The sequence below is a fragment of the Triticum dicoccoides genome, chromosome 1B, assembly GCF_002162155.2.
Source record: "Triticum dicoccoides isolate Atlit2015 ecotype Zavitan chromosome 1B, WEW_v2.0, whole genome shotgun sequence".
Taxonomy (NCBI): domain Eukaryota; kingdom Viridiplantae; phylum Streptophyta; class Magnoliopsida; order Poales; family Poaceae; genus Triticum; species Triticum dicoccoides.
The window spans coordinates 198,513,827-198,530,724 of record NC_041381.1 but is presented as its reverse complement, the minus strand read 5'-3'; the positions used below and the strand labels follow the sequence as shown (position 1 = coordinate 198,530,724).

General features: G+C 43.3%; 1 long non-coding RNA gene across 2 annotated transcripts; it reads left to right on the top strand.

Moving 5' to 3' along the window:
• Positions 1-2,479: 2,479 nt before the first annotated feature.
• LOC119328152 lies at positions 2,480-15,537 on the top strand. 2 transcript variants are annotated; one of them, XR_005158857.1, is made up of 15 exons: positions 2,480-4,944; positions 5,060-5,144; positions 5,400-5,501; positions 6,268-7,692; positions 7,763-7,855; positions 7,940-8,040; positions 8,176-8,821; positions 9,635-9,695; positions 9,856-9,986; positions 10,131-10,208; positions 10,523-10,590; positions 10,777-13,231; positions 13,918-13,992; positions 14,112-14,178; positions 14,250-15,537. It is a non-coding gene; the product is annotated as an uncharacterized LOC119328152 (long non-coding RNA). The 2 variants fall into 2 exon arrangements; XR_005158856.1 differs by having other exon boundaries at positions 7,940-8,821.
• The last annotated feature ends 1,361 nt before the right edge of the window (positions 15,538-16,898 follow it).

Here is a 16,898-nt window from a genome sequence, read left to right as displayed (position 1 = left end):
TGTGTACGTAAAGGGCCGTCCCTCTTTCCTGTGGTACATCAGGTCAGCGCGTACGGGCTACACAATGTGTTGACCCACATTGAGTGAACGAATGATTCAATCAACAAGTTGAGAAAGAAGAAGCAAAGCTTACGATCTCCTCATCTGCCGCGTGCAATGGCCACCTTGCCTCCAGATGACCAACGACATGACAAAACTTGCTGACGATGGTATGGATGGCATACCATTGATACTATAACGATCTCACATTGTGATCATGGATGATGTGCATGTTGTAGGACACAATGTGCTTTCGTGCGTGAAATGATTCATACACTTGCTGCCAGAAGGTGCTCCCTCTGCTCCTTCCTATGAAATTTGCGGATACAACAGTCGCACAACAACCCGTCCTCCATGGCTGAGTACCCCGCCATCCTTCTTACTCTCAAAAAATGACATGGCGTCCGAAAATAAGCTCAATGGCATTTGACCGAACACCTGTCGGCCATGGTGGCTGTCATGGAGGTCGCCGACGGGGGTGGGGGTGTACCTGGGTACAAACAGCTGCAGGATGGACAACGCCATCATAAAAGGCGAGTGGGCGCGTCGGTGCTGGTTGTGAATGTCCGGCAATGACTGTGTGGCAGCCGGAGAGGTACAATGACGATGATGGAGATGGAGGGTGCGAATGCAAAGCATGGAGGAGAAGTGAAAGAAAATGGGACCGGTAGGGTAGATTTATTGGGCATGGGGTGTCGGAGTCCAATGTGGCTGCTGTCCAAACTCCCGCAAACCCCCACCCACTTTGCCTCCACTTTGCGGGAGAAAGTGCATCCGGACCGCCCAGCGGACCGATGCATGACCATGTTGGATGGTTTATGCGGTCCAGACATATGCAGGCGGTTTCAGTGTCGACGTTGGAGATGCCCTAACATCATACTCCCTTCGTTCCTAAACATAAGTCTGCTTAATGATTTCTATATGGACTACAATATATTTAGGAACAGAAGGAGTATGATGTTTTTTCCCTAGCCTCTATGAACGTGACATTTTTTTTCTGCAGTAGTAGCAGCGTTTTTCTAATACCAACAATTTATTTTTTAGGTGATCCAACACATTTTTTCTAAGACATGGCACATGACCAAATGGGCCGGTCTGCCCACCTCGTGCCGGGCGGCTAACCCGTGTGCCTAGATGGGCAAACCCTATTTGGCGCTGCAGGCGCCTGTTATAGGGCATCTTGCTAACGGAAGCCTGCAGCGCACGCCCCCCTGCCGCGATTGGGCCGCACCGGTTTCTTTCCTTCCCTGTTTATGTAAAAAACGAAAAAAGGGTTGGGCAACGACTCGAACCAGCGATCTCTTCGCTCACGCCGAGCTGCACAAACCACCTGGGACAACACACGTCATGTGTTCAATTTCTCCCATTTTTCCTTTTTGTTCTTTCTTTTTGTTTCTTTTTCCCTTTCTTGTTTGTATTTCTATTTTTTTCTTTATTTTTCTGTTTCTTTTCTTTTTATTTTTTTATTTTTTAAATATTTCAATTTTTTTAAAAATTCAATGAACTTTTTCTTCAAACCGATGAACTATTTTTTCGAATTTGATGAACTACATTCAATTTTATATGAACTATTTTTAAAATTCTATGAAACCTTTTCAAATTCTTTGAACTTTTTTTTTTCAGTTTGGACGAACTTTTTTTGAAAATGGATGAGCTTTTTTCAAATTCGATGAATTTCTTTGCAGTTTCGATGAACTTTTTTCTAAACCGATGAACTTTTTCAAAATGGACAAACTTTTTTCAAAATCAGTGAACTATTTTTCAATTTTGATTATTTTTTTATTCAAAATCGATAAACATTTTCAAAATAGATGAACTTTTCCCAAAGTTGTGAACTTTTTGAAATTTCATGAACTTTATCCTAAATTTTGTGAAATTTTCTCAAATTTATGATCTTTTTTAGTTTGTACGAACCTTTATGAATTTTATGAAATTTCTTTCAAAGTCACGTTTTTTATATTGTGCATTTATTTTTATTTTATCTTAGAATAATACGCATAATAGGGTGGGTATATAATGAAGGTGGTTTATCCTCAAAATGATCATCTAAGGGAATACTGCCTAGTGTCTGTGTTCGAATGTTTGGACATAGGCGGACTGAGATAGATCCTAGCTCTATCACATTTTCATTCTCAAAAAAAAAAAAAAGCTCTATCACATTTTCAAGCATTTTTTTTGTGATAGGCCTGGCTGTCTCGCTGCAATTTCCGGGGCCGGCCCGCTACGCGAGGCGTGGGAGCGCCAGTATATCGCTGACGGGCGCCCGGACGCACGCAACCGCCTCTAGCGGTAGAATTTTCTCGGTCCGCCTCGCCCTCGAGCACCCAAATCCCAATCCCAGTCCGAGGCTCCCAACGGTAATAAAATATCGACGCCCCGCGTTGCCGACCGATCGATCGACCGACCGACCTCTCCTGTCCTGCCCGCCCGGCACCCGGTCCGGATCCTACCCCAACCCCCGCCACCACCACCAGCTCCACACTCCCCTTTGCTTCCCGCCGCCCGCCGAAGCCGTCTCCGGCGAGGACCCGACCGGCGACACCGCCTCTTCCCCGGCGGCTCGCCCGCGGCCAGGCGCGCCCTTTCCTCCCTACCCGCGCTCTGGCCCTGGCTCCTCCTCTCTTCGTCCGGGGCCCCGGGTCACCTCCTCGCGTCTGGTTTGGGTTCACTCCTCCTCGGTTCGTCGTCCGTCCGCTTAGGCTTAGAGCGCCCGATTTGATTTTGCTCGTGCTCGGTTCTTCGGTTCACAAGTCGCGCCTGGTTTGGTTTTTCTCGTCCTCGCCGTCGCCCGTTCGGGGCCGCGCCTGGTTTGAATTCGCTCGTCCCTCGCCGTCGTCCGTGTAGAGTCGCGTCCGATTCGATTTCGCTCGTCCTCGCCGTCGTCCGTTTAGAGTCGCGTCCGATTCGATTTCGCTTGTCCTCGTCGTTGTCTTGGTGCGTGCGCTCGCATGTTCTTTGGTCGTCTCCTCTCGCCGGGGTTCTCCGTCTCGTTTGCGAACTAGCAATTCTTTCTACGTGCGCTTTCGTGTTCGCGTCAGTTGCAGGAACGAACGGGTCTGATTTCGAAATTGGATTAGTTTATCGTGCTAGTTGAGATTGGTTCCGTCACCTGCGTTGCTCTTGGTGATTTTCAGAACTCAAACGCATGCTCTCTTGTGATACTCTGTCAGTTCTTGTTGGCCCTCTGTCAGTTCTTGTTGGCCCTCTTGTCAATTCTTGTTGGCCCTCTTGTCAATTCTTGAGGGCCAGGGTCCGTTAATTCTTGATTGCTTGTTGTACCGGCTAGGCGTGTGTGCAGTCATCCTAGGTGCAGAGACGCTTGTTCTGATGGTGTATACTGTTTATGTTATTTCCAATTTGTTTCTTTTTACCATGCTTTGCTGATGTGTTCCGAGTTGAAAACTTTTACAAGAGTGCAAACCATGTGGCCTACTTGACTAATTGAACACCTGTTGCTGCACCTGTTGGACAAGGTTCCTTCTTTTGATGCTGCTATTTCCATGTAACTACTCATCATAGGAGTACTATAGATGAGGTGCTGCTAGTTAGTTCTCCTTAGACTTCGTTCTAGATTGCATAGCATAACTCCAGAATTTTGTCATTGCACACCTGGGCATATATTTCTGTTGTGAGCATAACTCCAGAATTTATTTATCCATGAAAGCACGTTCACCACATGTTCTTTTATCAATGCTGCTAACTTCTGTCATGTCCCTTTCCTTCGGACAACAATTTCAACGAACCTCTAATGTGGACATGTGCTGCTTGTTTTCTTGTTTTCTTATATCCAGTTGACTAGCACAACTCTTATGCTGTGACATTTGTTAATCCCCAGTTAGTGTGCCTGAAAAATTATTGCTTGTCCTGTTAAATTTTGTGGCATCAACTCGGTATTGTGATTAATGACCTAGTATTTGTTTAGTGTAGACAGCTAACTTATTTTTTCTTAAATTTTTAGTGATATGCGTGTTTTGTTATGTCTTATGTTGATAGTATATTCTTTTTTTTGTATTACTCATGTCCAGTCACTAGAATAATGCTTTTCTTCATTTGCCTAGACTTTGTGACAATTAATTTATAGTGCGATCATTGATTGTTGATCATTGAGCTTCTAACATCCCATTGCGTAAAATTCTGTTGTAATGTTTGTTGGATCATTGAGTAATTAATTGATTCTGAGTTTGTTAGATCATTGAACTTCTGCGTGTGCTTCTGTTATCTGAGAGACACTCACGATCCTGTGTTTCGTGTTTGCGGTGGAGCGATGAACAATTACATTTCGTGTTCCTGTGTTTCGTATTTGCGGCGGAGTGATGAACGATTACGTTTCGTGTTCCTGCGTTTCGTGTTCGCCGTTCTGGTTTGAAGGATTACAAAGGTAGGGAGAGGCCAAAGCAAGGTCAGTTTTAGATTGTTTCCATCGCTGCGTTGTTCGTCGGCGATTTCTAGACCTCAAACGCATGCCTCCGTGTGATACTCTGGTTTGGCTCGCTGGTCGTTATGGTTGTTCTTATGTTCTTGCATAACCCCATCTTATAGGCAGAGATGGGGTGATTCGTTATGGTTCTTCTGATGGTTGCTTATGTTCTTTCCAATTGGGTTCTTTTTGTAATGCTTTGCTTATGTTCCCAATGTCTGTTTTTCCATATATGGAGATGTGTTCAGAGGTGCAAACCGTGTAGGCCGTGGTGTGTTTTATACTATCTATGGTGTGTAGGCCGTAATGATTATATTGATATCACTTCTGTGCTAGTATACTAGATATGGTGTGTTTTATCCAAGTTATTAACCACATCTCTTACAAATTTTCCTCACACCAGTACATGTTTATATGACAGGAGTGATTGATGCCCTGACGAATATAATCATTTATGCTAACTTGGTATTGGTATTTCTTGATCATAGGTAACACACCAGTACTGGTTTAATGCAGACAACTGACTATTCTTTTTATGTGAACTTTTTTGTGATATTTGTGTTATGTGGATATCATATCCTAATGCTTTTCTAAGTATTTAAGGTACAAACTTGTGGATCTGGACATGTCACATTTGCTCTTTATTGTGTTGCTAAGGACACTGAACGGTCTGGCTGGGCCAAATCAGGTACACTTGATTTTATGTGTAATTGATGTTCTCTGCCACATCATGCTCAACTTGTGCTTGCCAAATGGATCTCCGGGAACAAATTGTTCGTAATAAATGAACAAATTGCAGAACTTGTGGCTGTGCTATTTACCCACTTGCTTTAATTGCACATGTTGTTAAGAAGAAGAAGAAAAACATACACCCTGTTATTTTAAAATGGTTTATTTACCGTTCTGATGCGCATAAACTGAGAATGGTCACCATATACTGTAGGAAGTGTTGCTATGGATCAAATCTGTAATGGAAGAGAATGGGAGTAACATTACAACTGACCAACTTAAAGATTATGTATGGAAGACACTGAAGACTGGAAAGGTAGCTTATCACAGACCGAGTTATATCTATTCAATTATCAAGCACTAATTATTGTTCAAGGACTATAGTTTTATAATACCTCATGATCTTGTTTGTGAGTAGAGAAAATAATGCAATATCGGGAATTACAGTTGTCACTCATTTCATGCTCACATGGGTTGCATTGTAGAAACCTAAATATCTATGTATACCTTCATGCATCATGTCCCTCTTATGCACCGCATTTCAGAAATCTAAATATCTAGGTCTTCTTTAAAGTTAATGTTTGGGAGTTCTTGTTGAAGTTGCGATTTATAATGTCTCATGGATTTAAACTTTGTTAAGCTACTGAAAACAGTCACTGAAATTAGCCATTAATGAGTAGTATGATTTCTACTTATCGCAATCATGTCAAAAGGTCTTAGCTATTCATATTTCTAGGTATTAGCCACCATCAAAGTAAACAAAGATAGAATAAGTGTGCTCATTTTAATTTTATAGAAGACCTAGTATTGAAAGATTATGCAGATCGAAGCTGGGTAATTTATACCTGTGCAGAAAAATGTACAAAGAATGCCTGCATCATGCTTGTCATCTTGTGAAAGAAATCATCCAGTGAATTTATTGCTATTCTAGTGTCTTCATGTAAATCTCATAGAGAATGTTTATCTCTAGATTTGTTTCACTACCACAAATAACTGACATAATATCTATTTCTTGACTTTGTAATTGACCTTGTTGTTATTATGTAAAAAGTGTTACAACATTCTTGATCTATAACCTGTAGGTTGTAGTGATTAGAGAGAAGCTTGCAGGACTTTATGAATCTGAACAACAATGGTTGAGAGCAACACAAATGCTTAGTGGCATTGAGTTGGACTCAGGAATCAGGTTGAAACAAGCTTCTGTCTCTCTTTACATGTCATTGGATTTTCTTTCTTTTTTTTTTCGAGAAAACGCAAAGGACTCTTTGCGTTTCATTTCATTGAAAAGGTGAGAAGATACAATCCTCCTAGGAGGTGGTGGTTACATGGATTGGCCACCTATCAGTGGACATCCCAGTTATAGGGGAGGACTACCCTGAGACCCAAAGCGCCAGCTTGTGCCCAACATGTGGCTTCGGCCTTAATCTTATCTACGAGTACGGTGACCGAGGGGCGCGCGTTCTCGAAGACGCACTCATTGCGGTGTTTCCAGATCATCCAAGGGACGAGCATGGCGATGGATTGCAGGCCTTTCCGTAGCGCGTGTGGGGTCTGCCCTTTCGTACGTTGCCACCAGTCCGTGAGGGTGGGTTCGTTGCTTGGCGGTTGAGAAGGTATCCTCGCCCAAGCCAGCACGTCATGCCAGACCTGCCACGAGAACGGGCATTCTAGGAGCAGGTGCCACATCGTCTCTGGGGCCTGATCACAAAGAAGGCATCGTGGGTGGTGTTGTAGGCCGCGACGGGCGAGTCTGTCTGCCGTCCAACACCGGTCCTGGCTAGCCAGCCAATGAAAGAAATGGACACGGCGTGGTGCCCAGCTCTTCCAGGTAAGCTTCCAGGAAGGGCATTTCATGGATCCGTGGAAGGTTGCGGCGTAGCATGACCGTGCCGTATAAGTGCCACTGGCCGTCCATCTCCAGAGCATGCGGTCGGGCCGGTTTGACAAGTCGATGTGCTGCACTGCCTGCCAAAGTCTGAGATATTGGCCAATCTCATGGATCCCTATCACTCCTTGAATGCCACGGGCCCAGGCATTGCCCGCTAGGCCGGCGGCCACCGTTCTTGACTTGCGTTGCCGTTTGGGGATGCATTGGTAGAGTGCCGGTGCAAATTCACGCACGGACTGACCGTTTAGCCATCGGTCATCCCAAAACAGCGCCGTTTGTCCATCGCCGAGCTGCATGATCGTCGAGGCGAAGAACAACGCACGCTCCTCGCTGGAAAACTGGAGGTCGAGGCCTCGCCATGCGCGGTCGTCGTCCGTGTGGGAGAGCCACATCCAGCGCAGGCGCAGCGCTAGGCCAGCACGCTCCAGATCCTGGACCCCGAGTCCGCCGTACTCGAGCGGGCGGCACACCCTTCGCCAGTTGACGTGGCAGTGTCCACCATTGGCAGCAGCTCGCCCAGCCCAGTCTGGGAAATCTGACCATCTTCTTAAAAACCAGGATGCTTGATGACACAAACAAATTATCCAAGTGTGTCCAGATTGCATGACTCTATTTGAAGGTTAGTCGTGTTTTTAACCTTTGTCGTCATTGCATTGTCAGCTAGACTAATGTAGTTCTTCATTTTGTAGGATGATGATGCAGTGAATGCTGAAGCTTTTATCAACAAAGCCTCGTTTTTGGTCACAAACAACAACCAGGAAGTTCTGAACTTACAATACAAGGTTTGTTGGTTCAGAAACAATTCAATAATCTATCTGTCTACAACTAAGGATAAAAATTTAGTTCCCTTCTTATATCTATTGTAGGTCTGCTATGCGAAAATTTTAGATCTAAAGCGTAAATTCTTGGAAGCTGCACTTCGATACTCTGGTATCTCTCAAATTGAGCAATGCCAAATTGGGGATGAGTAAGGATTACTCCATTCAGTTGTAGATTTGCTTCTCTCTTCTGCAGTTTACTCCCTTTTAATGTTCTGTCTTGTATGGTTTTTTGTTGACTTGCCGGTGTAGTCTCAGTGAAACGTATTATTATTCCCTTTCAGGAACGAAGATATGAATCACCCTCACCCCTCTAGAGAAATCAGTTTACTCATTCAAGTTTTGGAGTTTCATAGTTTTCTGAGTTTATTTCAGTCTTGCATGAATGCATGTATTAGCTTTCTCTTTGTGCCCCTATCTATGCCTATTTCTTGTGTGCAAGCGCTCCATTCTGTGTGTGTGACTATGTGATTTGATGGTGAATATGTGTGTGGCTTGACTATGTGAGTGTGGCTTGATTATGTCGTGGCTTGATTGTGTGTGTGGCTTGGCTGTGTGTGTGAGATTGTATGTGGCTTGACTCTGTGTGTGTGAGGGCTTGATGGTGAATATGTGTGTGGCTTGACTCTGTGTGTGTGACTCTGTGTGAATATTGCATTTTCTTGATGGTGTGGCTTGTATAACTTGTGTTCTATATGTCACGATTGATTGTTGTTTGTTGAATGTGAACAGACCTAACACTATTCTTTTTTCTGAACTTTTTTGTGATTATGTCTTATGTGGATATCATACTCTTTTTTGTATTACTGCTGTCTTGGAATAACGCTTTTCTAAGTATTTAAGGTGCAGACATGTGGATCTGGACATGTCAAATTTGCTCTTTATTGTGTTGCTAAGGACACTGATGGGTTGGGTTTGCATACAACGCAGGTATATTTACGTTCTTTACATTTTACGATGCTGATGCCTGAAGTCCCAAAACGTTTAAAAAAGGGCAACCTGGTGCATGTAGCTCCCGCTTGCGCAGGGTCCAGGGAAGGGTCCGACCACTTTGGGTCTATAGTACGCAGCCTTTCCCTACATTTCTGTAAGAGGCTGTTTCCAGGACTTGAACCCATGACCTCATGGTCACAAGGCAGCTGAAGTCCCAAAACGTTTATTTAGCCAAATTTTGCTACTTCTGGCTACTTACTATTTTAGATGTGTTGCATCCATAACTACCTATTGGCACCTGATATTTGTGCTCATCATCATAGTTGCCATGTTTCCGGTACGGTGGGAGCAAGGAACGGGAACGAGGGACGAGAGTCGGTGGCTGAAAAAAATAGGGTACAACGAGGGTATACATCTCTTGGACGAATTTTTTATAGTGGGGACGTGATCCAATCCATTTGGGTACGATGAACCCGGTACGGTATCATGGGTCGAGGAACGCAGTTCTTGAAGAACGACGACTCCCTGACGGTCAGCATTCCTTGTTGTTAATGGATCCCTTGCAATTAATGGACTTGAGGAAGAATGAGGAGTTCTTGAGAAAAGAAACGACATCGTGAGTAAATTATGCCTCACGTTTTGGCTGTTGGATCCTGAAACCTGAATCGAGGAGCAGGCTGCGGGGACGCCGAATCTTCATCGAATCATACCGAATCCGACCTCGTTCCCGAATCCGATTCCGGGTCGATGAATCGGGATCGAGGGACGGCCTACCGTTCCCCGTTTCCGGCTACTATGCTCATAATGCAGTATGGACCAACAACATGGTCTCATTGCAAGGCGGAGATATAGGCAACCAATGTCAAGAGCGGTACTCTTTTGATTGTTTTATTTTTATGGTTTGTTTAAATGCATTTCCCTCTTTGTGCAAGACAAACAGGGAATGTTTACTAATTTAGAAACACACTGGTTAAATAAAGAGCTGATTGGTAAATATGAAGCTGATTTTGAATTCATACATAACATCTTAGGTGGCATAATCATCTGAATCCAGACATACAGAGAGATGCTTGGACTATTGAGAGGAGGAGCATGCACTGATTAACGCCCATTGGGTACATGGGAATAAATTGGCAGAAATAGCAAAAGTTCTTCCTAGAAGGTACTGCCAAACAACTTACATCTTATTGGGATAATGTATAGCCCCTGCCACTTCCTTCTTTCCTGGACATCATACCGTGTGCCAGACATCTGAACATTGCAGGAATCGGGTACTTCTATTTGTGTAACTTCTATTTGTTCTCAGGTTCTTCTCACCTATAGCTAAAGTCAAAGACGACAAACCAAGTGAATTAATGGAGTTGCAAGATACACAGAATCATCGGTAAGTTTCTATCCTTTCAAATGGCCGGAGTATGAATTTTGATCAGTTTGTCTGACTGTATATGGAATCCTTGATTCCTTGATAACTTTGATATGCACACATGAATAATTACTTATGCTGTTATGATCATAAACTGATTTCCAAGTATTTTTGACTCATATGATGCTTATTGCATCACAAGTCATCTAAATCTTCTTTTCTAATATGGCTGCTGGTGCTGCTCATGACGCAAGCTACTTTTCTTGCTTCAAGAATAATAGAAACATCATTTACATTGTGGTCACTCACATTTTAAGTTGCTCGTGTCATTTCAGGCTAGCCATCAGCTTGGAAGTCATAAGAGGCAACCACTGTTGTCAACTTGAAACGTATAATTTTTTAGGTATGAATGGCTTACCTTAGCCAGAATTTCTATAAGAATGTTGCTCATGTTAAACATGCCTTGCTTTCTCTAGTAAGTAGAACAAGAACGCATTTAACATTTCTTTTCTGTCCATAGGCCTACAAACTTGTGGGTAGTGATGAAGATAATCGCTTAATCAGCCTCTAACCAGTTTCCTGTTTTCAGGAACGAAGATCTGAATCATCCTCACGCCTCGAGAGAAATCAGTTTAGTCATCCATGTCCTGAAATTTATTTATAGCTTTCAGAGTTTACTTTAGTCTTGCATGTATTTGCTTTCTGTTTGTGCGCCTATCTATGTCTGTTCTTTTTGTTGTGTGCAAGCGCTTCATTTTGTGTGTGTGACTGTCTGACTGTGTGGCTTGACTTTGTGACTATGTGTGTGGCTCTATATGAATATTGCATTTGACTATGATGTGTGACTGTATTTGCTTTCTGTTTGTGCGCCTATCTATGTGTGTTTGTCTGTGTGTGTATGTGCGACTCTGTGAATATTGTGCATTTGACTGTGATGTGTGACTGTGTATGTGACTCTGAATATTTCATTTGACTGTGACTTTGTGTTTGTGTGTGTGTGTGACTGTGTGTGTGGCTTGTATGCTTTGCTGAATGATTGGTTGTTGTGGCCTAACACTGCCTTTGCCGGTCCCAAGCCTGGATGTGAAAATGTGGAGGGAGCTGCAGTTACCTCCTTTGTATTGTTTTCCTTAGAAGTGTGGATAGAAATTTGTGCGTGACGGCAAATATTGCATTTGACTGTGATGTGTGACTCTGTGTGTGTGACTCTGAATATTGTGCATTTGACTATGATGTGTGACTATGTGTGTGACTATGAATATTGCATTTTGATTGACTTTGTGTGTGTGTGTGTGTGGTTTGTGTGTGTGTGACTGTGTGTAGCTTGACTGTGTGTGTTGCTTGTATGCTTTGCTGAATGATTGGTTGTTGTGGCCCAACACTGCCTTTGCCGGTCCCAAGCCCGGATGTGAAAATATGGAGGGAGCTGCAGTTGCCTCCTTTGTATTGTTTGCCTTAGAAGTGTGGATGGAAATTTATGTTTTAGGTTATTGTCCTAATCGAATAGTGCATCTTAACATAATGTGGGATTCAAGCTTGAAATGCGCAGCCAACTCCGCCTCCGCCTTCATAAGTCATGGGTCAATCGTTAATACGACGTCTGTGGTCCGGTCGACCCGCTGTCCAACCTTGCTACCTCTCCGATCCAACCGGAGTTTGTGCAAAGTGCGTCTGGACTTCCCATGTCCGCCCCGCCCTCAATCTTCCCTTTTTAGCTCTAATTTTTCCCTTTTTTTCTTCCCTCACGCGACTCCTTCTGTTCTGCCCCCTGTCGATCCCCCCAATCTCACCTTCCGAACGCAGCCAACTCCGCCTCCGCCTCCTTCGTGTGGCCAGCAGCGGCACACACCACGCGTTTTTCGCTGAGATTGTTGCATGACAGGATCGACGGTGGCAGGCGGGTCTGCCGCCCCAACGACAGTATGGCCTGGCCTGAACCCTGAGGAGTGTGGGGCTCAGCGACGTCTTTTGCTTTCTGATTATTGATTGATTTGTTCCTCACAGTAATTTTTTATGACATTTCATGATTTTTTTTCCAGTTTCGTAGCATAATGTGTGTTCCTCACAGGCTAGAAACGCAATTAACTCAATCCTGTGAATATGTAGTTTATAGGCAGGTGTGTACAGTTAGGCTCAAGTTTCATAGTGTAAAACTCTCATCTTGATATGCCAATTTTGTCATTTATGTTGCATGGCCGATTTGGCATCCAATCCAATGCATCCCATGCCTATCTTATTTATCTCAGTCATCAGAGCATCCAATCCAATGCATTCCATGCCTATCTTATTTATCTCAGTTATCAGAGCACCCATTTTTGTGATATGTGTGTTTGGATATCATATTCTATTTTTGTATTACTGTTGTCCAGTCATTGGAATAGTGCTTTTCTGAGTATTTAAGGTACATACATGTGGATATGGACATGTCACATTTGCTCTTTATTGTGTTGCTAAGGACACTGTTCCTACAGCAGTGTCTGAACATGGCACAGTTCCAACATCAACTCAATCATGGGGCGCATCTGCAACAATTGGATATTTTCATCCAGCTCCTGTACCAGCACAAGCATCACAAGTTTAGAACTCTGATATAGTTTCTTGCATCATTGATACTTATTTTTATTCAGTTACAGATGGATCCTTCTTTGCATACTGGAGCACTCTCTGGTTCGAACTATGTTCCACCTGCAGCATTTAGTGTTGGTAGTGTATCTGAAGCATTTCCTACAGACACAAAACACTCTTTTCAATGTTGCAAAACGGTCAAAGAAAGTAGGTTTTGTAGTTCCATTTATTTCACTTGCTTATCATCATAGCTGTTTAACTTTAGCTGGTTCTTGTGCTCGATCATGCACCCGCCTCCACTACCTAACTGGCTTCGAGAAGAGCTTCTAAAGAAAAAATCAACTCTAGTGAGTGCTTCAGTGCAACATCCGACAAATTCTGATTCCATGGAATCTGAAGATGCCGCAGAACCACCAAAAAGAGCTAAGCAAACTGGCAGTAGAAGCATTGGTACAACAAAATCAATCGAAGTTGATGAGGTGCTCTTAACTATTTTATTATTAATTATTAGTGCAGTACATGTTATGCTATTAATCTTCCCTATTGTGATTCACTTGCATGCAAAAATCTGCCCCTAATGATTTATTTCAGTATGAATAGTACCATGTCCAAGTTAACGGGTTTAAAGCTAGATAGTATTGCGGCGGACTTTAAATACATAATGATGTTTGGACAACTTTTGTAAATCAAAGTGAACTAATTTAATCATGATAGGAAAGTTGCTCTGTTAGATTGGGTGGAGGTTAGTGCCTAGTGGCTTTGAGAAACTAAATAATTACCTACTTCTGTCTATTGTTTTTTAATGTTTATATAGTAATTTTTGAAGAACAGCGATTTCATAATGGTGAGAGAAATGGCATGGCTATGTGTCAATTTTTTCCCGATTTGATTTGTCAGTGAAGCAAGCTAGATATTATTTACTTGAGACTCGAGGTTGCTTGCCATACTGTATTATTGTACTGCCATATCTCCTAGTTCCTGCAATCATTTTTCCAGAGCAGTGTTTTTTTTTCATCTGTACACATGTTCACTTCTTTTGGATCTGGTGGAAAAATTGGATGCTAGTTACTGAAAAGTTAATCCTTTTTGTTCCTGTTCATATCCGACTTTGATATTAACATGGTCCTCATTTTAAATCGATGTACTGGAATTGAATCATTTGCAGGATGAAGTCGAAGCGGCACGGATGGCATCAGTCAACAAGGAAATTAAACGTGTGTTGACAGAAGTTCTTCTGAAGGTTTGTCATTGCATGGAGGTTATTTACTTATTTAGCTAGGTTTAGAAGAACATGTACTTTCTGTTCCAAATTCAGCAAGACTGCCATTTCTTACTTTTGTACTTTTTTGTCATTTCCAGGTTTCTGATGATCTTTTTGATGAGACCGCAACCAAAGTTATGAATGAAGATGATTTATGAGCTGAGCGTGAGTGAATTACACTAAAACTTGATGTAAATAGGTAAATTACATTGCTAATTATCGCCTCTGTCTTGCAGCAAATGAGACCACTGGTGTCTCTAGCTCAAGGAGCTTGGTCTGGGAGAATCAAAAGTCGAGACCACAGCTAAGTTGTAGTCCCTGCTAAGCCAAACAATGTTGGCTCTACTGGTCATTCTGATGGTACTGGGCTAAGTTCTCCTAAAGGTGCTCTTCTTGGTCTTGCTAGTTATGATTCAGATGATGAGGGTGATGGTGATGGTAAAGGTTTAATTCCAAATTTATCATCTGAAATTAAAGTTGGTGCAGCTCATCCTAAAGAAAGTAAGTTCTTGAAAAACACAAAGCGGACATGGTTTCCCAGAATTTATTTTCTAGAGAAGGAAGAGCTTATATTAGCTTTGATCTTGCATGTATATTTTTGCCCCTATCTATGTATGTTTCTATCCATTTCTTGTGTGCACGCGCTCCATTGTGTTTGTGTGTGTGACTGTGTGTGTGATGTGCCCCTATCTATGTCTGTTCCTCTCTGTTTCTCGTGTGCAAGTGATACATTGTGTGTGTGTGTGTGTGTGTGTGTGCAAGTGCTACATTGTGTGTGTCTGACTGTGTGTGTGTGATTTGCCCATATCTATGTCTGTTTCTTTGTCTTTCTTGTGTGCAAGCGCTTGATTTTGTGTGTGCTTGTGTGACTGTGTGTGTGTGTGTGTTGCATTTGCTTGATGGTGTGGCCTGTGTGCTTTGCTGAATGATTGGTGTTGTATAACTTGTGTTTTGTATTGTTGTGGTTTAACACTGCCTTTTGCCGGTCCCAAGCCCGGATGCGAAAATGTGGAGGGAGACGCATTTACCTCCTTTGTATTGTTTGCCTTAGAAGTGTGGATAGAAATTACTCTGTCCTAATTGAATAGTGAATCTTCACATAATGTCGTAGCATGTGATTCAAGCTCTGAAATGCATCCTTCCTTGCTATGAAAAATCTAGTAGGTGTAATTGTCGCTAGAATTTGTGCCGTCTCCTAAATTAATCTCGTTGGTTTCTTAAATCTTGTCAGCACCGATGTTCTTTTCTGCTAATATATACACTTTTCTAAAGATCAATCATCTATTTTTTATTTGGCTTTAGGTTGAATATTGTGGTTGTCTAATCATGCAGGAATCTCCGCGTCGCACGTGCCCCTCATCTGTCTGTCACAAGTGTGTGTCGGGTTTATTTGTTGTTGGGCTATTTATTCAGGTTGTGGGTCGCCCACTCCTTGTTTGGACTCCGACCCATGTGGGGGGTGTCAGTTTCAGTTATGAGGCATTTCTAGAGGGGGTGACCTAGATAGATAGATAGATAGATAAAGAGAGAGGGAGGGAGGGAGGGAGAGAAACTCATGGAGACGACTGCGGTGTTGGGGAAGGAGCTCACTTCGGTGCACCACCAGTAAGGCACTGTGTAGGCTCATGAGTCCCCTTTCCCCTCTTTGATTCAATTCACTAGTGGTTGGGGCGCGCCAACCATGGCGCGCCGCCTGAGCGGAAGCTGGGTGGTGCCAGATAGGACGCGCCCCTTCAGCTATGCTGTTTGTACTAAGTAGTGTGTTTTGTGCACATGTGACATTGCTATGAAAATACTGACATTACTATAATAGAAGAAACCAGCAGAAATGCAACACATCTGGATCTCTATATATTTATTGATGCACCACGTTAAAAGAAATTGAAATTCCATGCAGGTTAATAGCATTGACAGGAGCATATATCTTGCTGCTTGGCAAAACAAGATACATCAATATAAATTGTGTGTGTGCCCGCCCTGGCGGCAACTAGTCCTTGATGCCTCCCTCCAACCATGCGGCCGACAACAAGAGGAGCACGCTCGCCTCGTCCGACATGCGCTTAGCCACCCGGTGCATGTCGCCGATGAGTCATAGGCTCATCGTGGACGACAACGACCCTCTGGGACACGACGTTGATGTAGGCGAGGGAGATGTTGAGCTTGATCCAGAGGTACCTGATGGCAGCCTTGGTCCTGTTGATGGCGAACGGCTGCGCACCATTGGCCCCCTGGCTCCTCACCCGCGCACACTTCTTCTTGTATGACAACAGCCGGACATGCTTCACTGCCTGAAAATGAATTCCATTTCATATCTTTCACTTGACTAGTTCTAAACTTCTAATAATTATACAAATTCTTGAAGAAGCGAGTGTGCTTGATCGAACGTACCGTGACTTTTAGGCTCTCCTTGCGGCTCTGGAAGTGGCTCTAGAAGAGCTGGAATGGCTCCGTCGAAGCTTCATAGACGCCAACTTGTGCGTCGCCTTCATTCCTCTCGGAGCAGTTGGTTGAACTGTCAATGTACATGATAGCAATGATCATTAGGAACAAGTTTAGGCCACATCATTTTGTAAATCTGTTTTCTCAATTCAGTTATCAAAAGCATTAATCCTTAATGAGAAAAATTCACTGTAGGTCACAAAACTTGAGCCGGATGATACTTTGGTACCACTACTTCAAAATACCCGAACTACGGTCCATGTACTTGCGCACAGGGTTTACTTTGGTTCGTATGTACGATTTCGTCTACGTATTCGCTGACTTGGCCGAGTCAGCGGCCGCCAGCTAGGCTTTGACCGCCACGTAGTCGATCCTAGGGTGAATACTACTCGATCCAGGGTTATTTTTGCAAAAACGCCATGTCGGCCAGGGACCTGGTGGAGAGC